Source organism: Canis aureus, chromosome 8 (genome assembly GCF_053574225.1).
Source record: "Canis aureus isolate CA01 chromosome 8, VMU_Caureus_v.1.0, whole genome shotgun sequence".
Lineage (NCBI taxonomy): Eukaryota > Metazoa > Chordata > Mammalia > Carnivora > Canidae > Canis > Canis aureus.
In genome coordinates this window covers 8228357-8241194 of record NC_135618.1, presented here as the reverse complement: position 1 = coordinate 8241194, position 12838 = coordinate 8228357, and the positions used below count along the sequence as shown (strand labels likewise).

The following is a 12838-nucleotide window of genomic DNA, read 5'->3' as shown; positions in this document are numbered from 1 at the left end:
AAAGCTGCAAAGCAAAGACTCTTTTCTTCCTCTGACACTGTGCACAAATATCAACTTCAAGACTCAAAAAAACAGATTTTGAAGAGATCCTCTAGTTTCTGAAACAAATGCAGGGAGCAGTCTTTTCTAATTTTTTCTTACTTCAACTAGTATTAAGCAGATGACCCAAATTCTGGAAGACTCATGGATCAGGAAACACCAGCAATATTAGGATTTTCCTAGGTTTCTTTTTAAACTGATCTAAGGCCTCCACCACTGATTCCAAGAGACACCAGCAGGAAGGTGGAGATGGGGTTGAGGCACAAAATGTTCTGCAGTTCGCAGAAGGGCTCATCTTCACTGAGAAGCAGACTCTTAACAGGAAGAAATAATAATTAAAACAAGAACAACCCAAACAATACCAGGCTATTTCCCTGACTTGCAACCTGGAAATGAAAAAAATTTGGAATCTTTCTTGTTAGAAGACAAAAACAAAAACACCTCGTGAGAAAACCATTTTAAGAACGGTTATTGGACTTGCTCCTTGGTAGTATCTGCAGTGTAGATCCTGCTCCTTGGTAGTATCTGCAGTGTAGATCCTGCTCCGTGGTAGTATCTGCAGTGTAGATCCTGCTCCTTGGTAGTATCTGCAGTGTAGATCCTGCTCCTTGGTAGTATCTGCAGTGTTCTTAATGTGCGTGATCTCATGGATTCTCAGAAAAACACCAGGAGGTGGGCACGTCTGAAAGCTCCCAGGGTTCAGATGAGGGAATTCAGGCTCAGCGAACATCTGTGACTGCGAGGGCTGCCCCGCGAGGGGGGTTTCCTGGTTCTCGAGCCTGTCCTGCTGCCCCCAGAGAGCATGGTGCCCGGCCGCGCACAAAGTGCAGGAGCACGGAGTGACACGACACGGGGGACGGGAGCCCTCGTGGTGGCACCCGAGTAGGAAGGAGGAGGGATTCATCTGCTAAAGGAGGGACTGAAGCTGGATCGTGCTCACCAAGGGATTTGAAAGTGACATTGTCTACTTCCCTGGGCAGCCGTGAGTGACGTTTTCAAAATTCCTTGGACTCCTTGGCCCGGGAATATTGGCGAATAGACCCATAGCTGCATTTTATCAGCAGGAAGAAGGGAGACTGGCCCTTTAGCAATGTTTGGAGTGTTTACAGTTCTTTTCTAAAGCATGTTTTCATTTAAAGTAATGGGCAATTTGGGAGGAAAAAAAAAAGTATGGGAAGTGGTGTGTAATTTAGTTACACCCAAGAATTTATTTTATGGCGAGTCTCATTTCTCTTTCACCGAAGTATACACAATTAGAGGTCTGCTTGCTGTGGAAGTACTTGTATAATTGAGTAAACAGGGATAAAAAAAAATATAGGGGATGCTAGGCTAACCTTTTTTCCAGTCTTATTAAATTGCTGGTTCTCTACATGAACTACTTTAAATAGTGGTTTACAGATCTATTCTCTAGGAGGAATGGTGTTTTTTCTTCTTTTATGTATAAGTTGAAATGTCGGTGTCTCTAATAAAAATTTTAAGGGAAAAGGCTTTCTGACAACTTCCTGTTTTCATCTCACCGCTAGAAGACCGTGTAGGGCACACTTGGATCGTGTCTTCACATGCCAAATGGAGCACCGTTGTCAAGCAGGGCTTGGTCAGGCGTTAAGGGAGGAGCAAAGTTCCCATTCTGATTTCCTCTCATTCAAAGTTAATGTTGGCCATAAGTCACATCTGACTCGAGCCATACCGAGGTGAGTTATTTGGCCTTTACCTCTTTGCTTTCTTATTCTTTATAAAAATGGAGGTGAAATGGCAAAGCTTAGCTTCAGCTGCTGGGAACCCAAAGCACGTTGGCTTGTCTCGAGCCCTCTGTTAGGTGCTTTTGAGAACTCGCCTTATGAGTTACTCTCAGCAAAATGGAAAATCAGGTTAACTATTAGAATTATACCTATTATATATGTGTTCATGTGTTTTCCAGGGAGAAAAATGTTGTCCAGAGGAGTCATCCTTTGTCCCTCCCACCATCTTTCTTTAAAAAGGAAGGAAGACTAGGAGGAGGCAGGTGGGATGAAGTGAGTAAGTGGAGGGTTCAAAGGACTCCTTGACAACTCCTCCCTGATCCCTCTGCCTTCTGAGCTCTTCGCCTATCACTGGAGAACCCCCAATACCTTCTCTGCATTCTTTTTTTTTCCTTCTCTGCATTCTGAAGCACTTCTTGATTATCGCCATGACAGATGCAACAAACGGCTTCCCAAGGACCACCCCTAAATCTAAAGTCTAGCTCCAACCTTGCCCTACATCTTTCATTTTCTTGATTCCCCAAACTGAATGTCCGTGTCCAACTCCCTGAGGTTCTAGAAGGTACAAACTGGATGGGGAGTGGAAAAGGGTTAGCTGGTGACTGTGGGACATACAGCAAGGAGGAACGAACGACGACATCCAGGTTGGAGCTGTGAATCAGAGGCAGGTCAAAAAACGTGTTCTTCCCACTAGAAACAATGTGTAGACCTGAGTCGATGGGGAATGAGATCTTGCCGGAACACTGATTTGAGTTGAGTGAAATCCATTTTGGATTTCTGACCTCCAGAACTGTGAGATCATCAATTCGTGGCATTTTTATCCACCATATTTGTGGTCATCTGTTAGAGCAGCAACAGGGAATTAACACAAGCTCTTACTATATGCTAGGAATGGTTCTGGATGCTGGGAACGTAACAGTGAGCAAACAGTTTTGACTCACGGAGTGTATGAAGTATTTGAGCATGTGCTAAAACACAAGGTTGTAAATGATTTTTATCATGGAAGCTTTCATTCAGACAAAATCTCATATGGAAGCCCAATATTGCCAACAGAGAAGAATGGAGCTCGTGTGGGTGGAGATGGAATAGGTGATTCCAGAACCTTTCCAGGGCCAGCCCCCTGCCCTCCTCCCTAACCCTCACTGGCAGACACTCTTAGGTGCCTACTCAACAGCCCACCTTCCTGCAGGCAGAGCCACCTCCGTCTTGGAGGTGGCTGAAGATGCCAGACCCTTGCTTTTCCACTCTGCATTATAGGCATAGGCCTGTGACCAAATCTGGGCTAACAGGATGTGAAAGACAAGGAAAGGACAGATTTCCTCCCTACTAAAAAGAGAGAGGGACCAACATGGGGATCAGCCTCACTCATCCATTCTATTTTTGCAAACGGTAATGTGAGGACAAGATGTTTGGAGCGGCCCTTGCCACCTTGAGACTTGAAAGGAGGCAATGCTCACACACCAGGAAGGGCAGATGGGGAAGGGGGAACAGCCTGGCCCCATGTGACTACTGCTGGTCCAACCCTGGAATTATCTACCTCTAGGCTGAGGTGAAGGGAGAAAACAACATTCTAAATTGTTAAAACCAGTTTCAGTTAGGTTACTAGCCGGTGCAAGCAACTCACTGAATCCTACCACAGTTGCAAAACCCTTTCTTGAATAAATAATGGCTCCAGTATATAGAATTTCATATTTTTTTAGCTCATACTTGAAGGCACTTACTAGTATTCCAGCAAATGAATTATTAAAGGTTAAGAGTATTTGGAATCCAAACCTAAAATCAGTGTGTTGTGAGAGCTCTCGGAGGACTAGAGTTGAGTTTTCTAAGAATCTGGCTGCTGTACAAGGGCCCTGGAATGGTGCTCCCACAGAGTGTGGCACGTGCTAAAACTGGCAATCCTAAGAGTTTTCAGGAAGGATGCTTTCTTGCTGTTCTTATTTTTCATTATAAACTATGATCACTTTATCTTCATTATTACTGATTTAATTTGCTGTGGTTATTTCACTTAATGCTCGCCTGTGTGGTGATACTTATTTGCACTGACGGTCTCTGGGGATAGACTATTAGATGTACAAGTTTGACAGTTCACAGAGGAGCCTCTGGGCCACTCCAGCGTCAGAAGGTAAGTCTCTCCACACCCCACTGAGCTGGTGCAATGAGGGTTGGCGCTGTCCTAGTCATTTTTGGGGGTTGGGGGGGGAAACTGTTAACAGGTGAAGTAAGCAGGCAGCTGAGAGAATTAAAAAAAAGGCATTTCAGGTCATTCTAAGCCCTGAAACTATTTCTATCACTTATTATATTGGCCATCACAATAACAGCTACATTTATTGGGTATCATCTCACTTAATTTGTTCACTAGCAGCCTACTGAAGGAGATGCTATCATCCCCATTACACGTATTTAAGGCTCTGTGTTAGGGATTATGGAAATCTGCCTGAGTATCGGAGCTAAAGAATGTGTGCGAGCTGGGATTCGAATTCAGGTCTGTTTGATTCCAAAACCTGAGCATCGACTTAAAAAAAACATAGCTTGAAAATCTGCCATTAAATACGAAAATTCAAAATCATGAGAAGTTATGGGGATTGGATTGTGTTTGTATCCACGAGGTGGTTCTTGCTGCTGCAAACCCAAGAACCATTTTTGAATTACCACATAGGGACTAAGACATTTGTCAAGTAATTATTTTGTGTTGAGAATAATTTTTGCCTATGCGCATTGACCCTACAAAAAGAGTTGAATTAAATTTCCAGTCCTGTGCTTCAAATATGCGTTGCCTTCTTTCTCTTGTATGCAGCTGGTGCTCAAGGGTTGCTGGCAGAGGGAAGGATCATTTGCTGAGCTCCTTCCAAGCACTACAACCACTGCTTTCACAGACATCTCATTATTCTCATGCAAACTCCAGGAGGGAGGTTTTATAGTCGCCCGCTTATAAGAATATGAAGAGCTCTGAATGTTTTATGGTTTTACCTGCTGGAAAGGGGGGGGCTGGGGGGGAAGGCACACTGGTGGTTAGAAAAAAAGGCTTGATGTTTGTCCTTTTCTGCACTATTGTCTCAAATAGTCTGTAAGAGATTAATGGCGACTCTGGCCTGAAATTTTCACTCTTCTTTGCATTCATGCCTCTTGCAAGGTCACTTTATAGATGTCTTCATCAAGAGGTGGCTTTTCTCCCACCTTTGAAGCTGGGTCAGTTTCATGGCTTGCTTTAGCCATGTTCGGAATGAGGAGGAGGAAACGGGATGTCAGCTCTCAGGTTATGCTTCAAGGAGCTTGCAAGCTGCCATGGCCTCCCTTGGTCCCCTGCTACTGCCATGAGGACAAACCCAGGCCAGCCGCTTAAGGATGAGACACCATGTGGAGCAGAGTTCCACTCATCCCTGCGAGGCCTTCCTACACTGACCAGGCTCTGGCCGACTCAGCAGCTGAGTCAGACCCAGGCAGAGTTGGGCCAAAGAAACAGAACCAGAAAGATCTACCTCTATCTACATATCTCTATCTCTAGGAGAGATTCATTGCAAGGAATTGGCTTACAGGAGCGTGGGGGCTGGTTGGGCAAGTCCGAAATCCATAAGGTAGACTGGCAGGCTAGAAACCCTAGGACCGGAGGTAACACTGCAGACCACAGGCAGGATTTCTTCTTCCTCTGGGAAACCTCAGTTTTGTTCTCCAGGCCCTTGAGCTGATTGGATGAGTCCCTCCGTGTTATCCAGGATTATCTCACTGTTGGTGGGAATGTAAACTGGTGCAACCACTATAGAAAAAGCGGTGTAGAGGTTTTCAAAAAAATTAAAAATAGAACTCTTCTATGGCCTAGCAATTCCACTTAGGGGTACTCCTGCAGAGCAAAAGGAACTACCGTCTCACGAAGATACCCACACTCCCACATTCACTGCAGGATGTTCACGATAGCCCAGGTGTGGAGAGACCTAAGTGTCCACTGACAGATGAATGGATAAAGAAAATGTCACACACAGGCACACTGGAATATTATCTCACCATAAGAAAGGGAAACCCTGGGACGCCTGGGTGGCTCAGTGTGGTTAAGCGTCTGCCTTCAGCTCAGGTCCTGGGATCGAGTCCCACATCGGGCTCCCTGCATGGAGCCTGCTTCTCCCTCCTCCTGTGTCTCTGCCTCTCTCTGTGTCTCTCATGAATAAATAAATAAAATCTTTAAAAAAAGGGAGGAACTCCTGCTATTTGCAATAACATGGGTGGACCTTCAGGGCTTTATGCTAAGCGAAATAAATCAGACGGAGAAACATAAATACTATATGACATCACTTATATGTGGAATCTAAAATTTTAAAAAATCCAAACACATAGATACAGAGAGCAGATTGGTGGCTGACAGAGGCAGGGGGTGGGGGCCGGGCACAGGGGGTGAAGGCAGCCAAGGGTACACACTTCCAGTTCTAAGATAAATAAGTCCTAGGGATGTGATGTAGGGCATGGTAACTATAGTCAACAATACTGAATTGTATCTTTACCAGAGGCTGAGAGAGAAAATCTTAAAAGTTATCAGGCACATGTAGTATCTGTAACTGTGTGGGGATAGATGTCAGCTAGACTTATTGTGGTGATCATTCTGCAATATATACACATATTGAACTGTTATTTTGTACACCTCCAATGAGTACAGAGTTACATGTCAATCATCTCTCAATAAAAAAAAAAAAAGATATTTTTGGGACACCTGGGTGGCTCTGTGGTTGAGCATCCGCCTTTGCCCTGGATGTGGCCCCAGAATTCCGAGATTGAGCCCCACGTCGGGCTCCTGCAGGGAGCCTGCTTCTCCCTCTGCCTGTGTCTCTGCCTCTCTCTGTGTGTTTCATGAATAAAGAAATCAAATCTTAAAAAATAAATAAATAAAATTTAAAAAGATATTCTCCTTGACCTGAGGGCAACTGACTGTGGATGTTAACCCTATTATCTACAATATACTTTCACAGCAACACCAGGTTTGGTTTAAGTTAACTGGGACCCATAGCGTAGCCAAGGTAATACGCAAAAGGGACGTTAGCCTGTGGGGGTGTGAGTGAGCCCAGCTTCTCTCAGTGGACCTGCTTAGCCAAGCCCAGGATCTCAAGAGAAATAATAAGTCGATGTGGTTCTAAGCCACTAAGTTCTTTTTTTTTTTTTTTAAAGATTTTATTTATTTATTCATGAGAGACACAGAGAGAGGCAGAGACACAGCAGAGGGTGAAGCAGGCTCCCTGCAGGGAGCCCCACTGGGGGCTCGATCCCAGGACCCCAGGATCACGCCCTGAGCCAAAGCCAGATACTCAACCACTGAGCACCCCCAGGCGCCCCTTAAGCCACTGAGTTCTACACAGTTTTGCTGCAATAGTTACCTGATACCCAGCACCTCTTATCCTGAAACAATATTTGAAAATCCTTTCCCCCAGGGACTGCCCTTTCCCTCTTGGCTGTCTCCTATAATTTTGCCAAGACCATGCTGTCTTAGCTAACGGGCTGTTTCCTAGCATGACCTAGCTGTGCGCCTCCTGCAATACGTTGTACTCAAAGGCCAGCCTTTCTCTTTTCTTTTTTTAATCTCCTCTTTGTTTTAAAATCTTAGGACAACGTTCCCCGGGAGGTAGAAGAGAATTACTTTACTATCTTTTGAAGAGCCTTTGGCAAAGAATATTTGGGGAATATTTAAAAGGCACGATGACATCATATGGGAAAGACACACATTCAACCCACTACCAAGAAACACACAGATGCAGCAACCAAGGAAACCAGCCTGCTCTTTTCTACTCCTCAAAGTCTCCATACAGAATGCCATGCAGAAAAAGAGGAACGACTGCCAAAAGCAGAAATAAAAGAAGCTCAGGAAAGACGAACCTAGATGAGAAGTGAACTCTTAAAAGCTGGGACATTCTCGATGGAGGGCTGGACTCCTGCTTCTGAGAGAAGGAGCCCTTTCCCTGCTGCTGGAATCTGGAGGCAGCCTGCCTCTGAGGCATGGCTTCACGCACAGTTGTGCAGTTGTGCACTGTGCAAATCGTCTTGGTTGGGGAGCTGAGTAGAAACTGAATCTACTCACCAACCTGTGTGTCCCTAAGGATGTGTGTGCCTAGAGGAGGCTCTTTTTTTTCTATTTGCACAAAGGCCATCCATGGGCTAGTAGTTGCTTGCCTTGAGGGGAAGCTTGATCATTTTTTTCTCCATTACATATTCAGAATAGAAAAAAAAAAAGACAGAGAGTTACAGGGGGAAAAGGAAATGAGAGTTTTGTGGTTCTTGCAAATGCCACCTTCCATGCTAGCAATCCGATTTCCCTCAGCTCCTCCCCCCGAGCTACTCATCCAAGTCAACATACACTCTGCTTCTAAGTCTGGCACTTGTTGCGCCAACTTGGCCTTGGCCTGGTCCTCCAGCCCCACTGACACAATCCCAGGAACCACCACTCCCTTCCTCTTTCACAATGCTGCCGTTTGGAGAAATGGATGAGGTCTGAAGAGAAAAGGCAGGGTATTTTTTTTTAATTTTTATTTATTTATGATAGTCAGAGAGAGAGAGAGAGAGAGAGAGAGAGGGGCAGAGGCACAGGCAGAGGGAGAAGCAGGCTCCATGCACCGGGAGCCTGACGTGGGATTCGATCCCGGGTCTCCAGGATCAGACCCTGGACTGAAGGCGGCGCTAAACCACTGAGCCACCCGGGCTGCCCTAAAATTAAAGAATTAGACATGGTCCCTGAGCTCCTGAGATTTGCGTCTACTTGGAAAGACCGATATTAATTGAATAATCGCATAAGTAAATGTATATTAAATATGAATGTATATAAAATACAAGATTCCGGGAGCTCTGTTGTGGATCAGGGTTGGAGAATGGGCCCTAAGTTGGCCAAATGGGGGAAGGGAGGGGAAGGGAGGTGGGGAGAGAGAACCTGTCTCAGGAAGAGCCCTCAGCTGATGCAAAGGCCCAAAGGGGGAGCAGCCTGTGCCCCAGCCAGTGAGGCTGGGTGAAGACAGCCAGGGGGGCTGGTGGCAAGGCCCCAGGGAGTCCCAGAGAGAGTTCAGGTTTTATCTCGTGAGCAAGGAGAGGAAAGGCATTGAAAGCTGTACACTGGAAAGTGACAAGATTACTTCAGCATTTTTTATAAAGATCACTCTGTCCCAAGAGGGAAGAACGGTGGCCCCCCGAGAGTGGGGGCCAAGAGAGAATGAGACTGTTGAAAGTATTTCATCAACAGCCAGTTGGTGTGTGTTAGATGTTATAATTATTGTATTCTTTGTTTCTTAGTATTATCAAAGCAAGGGTAATTTTTCATGTCTTCAGAAAAGTCCCATCTCTTACGTAAGGCCATAAAATAAATCTGGGTTCAGACCTGGTGCTAGAACCCACCCATGATTCCCACCTACTCTTCCAATATAGGCCCTACTCTATGACCCTTAAAAACAGAAATCTATCCCAGTGGCCTTTGGTGGAAGCTGGATGTGAGCAAATGTCACCACAGAACATCCAGAGGTGAAATCTGAGGCTCATGTGTTGCTAACCACGGATGACAGCAAGCCTGGCATCTAGCTTGGCGTGGAGGGGTGAACAGGACGTGCTGGTGGGAAGGCAAAGCAAAAAATGCAGTCTTAGGAAAGCCTTGGGGAAAATAATACCACACATATTACTTTCTTTTTTTTCCTTTTTTTTTTAAAGAATGCTGAGCTCAAGAGCAACTACAGTACATTGGTTTTTTTCTTTTTTCTCCCCTTAATTGAGCAGTTGCCATGGCAACTCAAGAACAGACTACTCATTGCCTTCAATGAATTGCAGATACACATTTTTCATCTACTGAAAGTTGCAGCGAGCTTTAAAAAAAATAAAAAAAGGTAATGTGGAGCTGTCGCTCTTTCTTCCTGGCCTGCTATCAGTATTCTCTCTCCACAGGACCTGGAGTGGGAGCCTCTTCGCTTTCATGAATGAGAAAACTATGTCATGGGGAGGGAGGATTTAGAAATTTCACGCGAATTCAGGCTTGCCAGCCCAGTCAACCCTCAAACATCGATCATCACGGTGTGTGTAGAGTGAGGGGGGGGCAAACAGAAGAGGCGGCTCCCTCTTTCCAGGAGCACACTGCAAAACAAGCGTCCCCACTTCTTGGCAAAGAGCTCCCAGGCCCAATTTTCACAGCTGAGACCCAGAATTGGATGAAAGGTCCTGCAGATCCTCCCTCCCTCGACCTAGATCTCATTCCCTTTGCTTCTGCTCTGACCCCAGCCCCTCATCTCTCTTTGCCTGAATTATTAAAACAACCTCCTAATAGCCTGTCTGCAAACAGTCTCTCCACTTAGTCCCTATTTCCTCTCAGTCCATAGAATATTTCTAAAATGCAGATCTGATGGTGTGTCTTCCTGGTCCAAGGATGACAAGGAGTTTGGACCACTGCAGCCCTGAAAAAGCCCCCTCCTGGCCAAGGCCAGCCCTCCAGCGTTCCCGCCTGTTCCCACAAGCCCCCCCAGGGTGGCCCCCCATGTGCACTGCCTTTCCCAGCCTCTATATTCAGCCCATAATCTTTCCTTCAGCGACCTGCTTTAGCTCCCTAGACTCCTCTTATTAAAAGACCTGTTTTAAGGTAGGACTCAAGGGTCTCCCTCCCACCCCCCGCACCCAGAATCCTCTCCCTCTGCAGTGTGCTCACTGCACGCTGGGTCTCTGGTGGTGCCCACCGCTTCACACTCCGGCCTGTGCTCCAGTTGGTGGTGGATCGTGTTCATCTCTTCATCTTCCACCGTGCTTGCAGCCTAGGAGACGCAGCAGGTGACGCCCGCCTCACCAACCCGTAACACTTGGAGAATTTCTCAACATAGTCAGCATCTGTTGCACTCACTACCCAGCACCCATCCCGCCCCTAGAATGTACTGGTGGCCAAAGGGGATCGGATCAGGACTGCACCTACACGGAGCTCCGACAATCAGTATCCTTTACTGGGAATGTACGCTGAGGAACAGTGGCCTCTCTGTTGGCTGGCCCAGTTGGTGAACACTCTACCGCCATGTAAAGGAGACCAGCAGAAGATGCAGACAGGGGTACAGACATAAAATGAAGGGAGCTTCTTTTAAAAAAAATTTTTTTTTTAAAGATTTTATTTATTTTTTCATGAAAGACACAGAGAGAGAGAGAGAGGCAGAGACACAGGCAGGCTCCATGCAGGGAGCCCGACATGGGACTCGATCCCAGGTCTCCAGGATCAGGCCCTGGGCTGAAGGCGGCGCTAAACCACTGTGCCACCCAGGCTGCCCGAGATTCCTTTATTTATTTATTTTTTTAATTTAAATTTAAATTTCTAAAAAGATTTTATTTATCTATTAATAAGAGACACATATTGAGAGAGAGGCAGAGACACAGGCAGAGGGAGAAGCGGGCTCCCTGCAGGGAGCCCGATGTGGGACTTGATCCTGGGACTCCAGGATCACACCCTTGGCTGAAGGCAGACGCTCGACTGCTGAGCCCCCCAGGAGATTCCTAATACTCTATCAGCTCCTAGTTCTGCAGTGTTCCTAATGGTCAGGTACATTCTTCCTTGGATTTGTGAGAGGTCCCCAAAGTTTAAGAAGCAATTTCCCTTTTCGTGGAAGCTAGATTAAACAGGTTCCTGTGACTTGCAACCACACAATCTTTAAGTAAGACACACAGTGAGGCTTTGTTTTTGTAACATGCTTGTCTTTCCCAAGAGACTGAGATCTCTGAAGGCAAGCACTAAGTGAATCTTAATTAAGTTTTGTCACCCCAGAATCTGGCATCTTGCCTGACATTTAGTACACAGTTATTCAATATGTAGTTGTTGAATTGACATATTGACATTTTCTTGCCTCAGAGGAGATGATGGATGAAACTCCAAAAGCACTAAACCAATGTGAACCTCATTTATTATTATCGGACTCGCTGTGTTGAGCTCTGTTCCCTTACTGTCCAGAGGAAAAAGGGGACTGTTTGGGGACTTCTCAATTATTATTTAAAAGTTAGGTAGAAAGGGGGAGTGCTAGTTATTGGGCCCCCTCAATGCTCAACAGGTAGTCTTTAAACAGGTAGTCTTTACACATCAGGAGCAAAGAAGGTTCCTCCCTCCAATATTCTCCTATAACTTATTTGAAATGCTTCACTAATCCATACCCAACTAATCCATATTTATCACAATCCTATTAGGATCTGAATTCTTTGCGTGCCATAGAAACAAGATTTGATACTAAACTGCAAGTAAGACAGCAGGACCACGATTAGATTAGTCAAAATAATACATTTTTTAAGATAACCTTAAGCATTGCAGAGCTTTTAGTTTGCTGAAAATTGATACAAATTACTTTTCTCCATTAAAACAGAGTTCAGGTTATCAATAATAATCTTCCTAGCCTATCTGAAGAATACTTTCAACAAACCCAGTTTTATTATTTTAAGGCATAGAGAAAAATGCCACTTATTTATTGAATATGATTCTGAAATTCAGACTAGTCAAATCTGCAAAATTCCCAAATTATTGTGCTTTTTCTGCTTTTCTGCAGCTATTTAAAATATGGTGAGGAAGCATATTTATTAATATTGAAAGAAACTAACAACACATTATTGTTAATAGGTAACTAAATAGTAGGTATACTGTGATCCCTGTTTTCATAAATATGTATATATGTTCATGCAAAAATTTATAATAAAAATTAAAGTATTAACATGTTAAACACCTTAAATTTGAATGTATGTTTACAGGTGCTTTTCCTTTTAAATATCTATATTTTATAACTTCTATGAAATAAACAAGTATTGCTCAAGAATTTTTTTAAACAGAAACTTCAGGACTCATATATAACTCATCCATTCATTTGTCTGTCTGTCCATCTGTCTGTCCATCCACCCATCCAGTTATTCAGCAATTATTTGTTAAGCACCTACAATGGGCCAGACCAAGGCAGTGAAAGGGATCCTTGGCTTGTTCATTTTCTTGTGCTAAAGCTGTAATGGTAAAGTTTATGATGTGGGTCATACAGACCATTCGCTTTCTTGTCCTTATGAATAGCATAAGAGCTTGTGGGCCTTGGAAAAGCAGAAAATAGTCTTAGAAAGTAGAGAGTTAG

General features: G+C 44.7%; 1 protein-coding gene and 1 long non-coding RNA gene across 5 annotated transcripts in view; one reads left to right on the top strand and one right to left on the bottom strand.

The window, feature by feature from the left end:
• Positions 1-12838, bottom strand: part of AK5 (adenylate kinase 5) — a 235997-nt gene that overhangs the window by 66707 nt on the left and 156452 nt on the right. The window lies entirely within an intron of this gene.
• Positions 648-8598, top strand: LOC144318005 (uncharacterized). Of its 2 annotated transcripts, none has more exons than XR_013383867.1 (4): positions 648-1021; positions 1563-1730; positions 1958-2051; positions 7357-8598. It is a non-coding gene; the product is annotated as an uncharacterized LOC144318005 (long non-coding RNA). The 2 variants fall into 2 exon arrangements; XR_013383866.1 differs by having other exon boundaries at positions 1958-3900.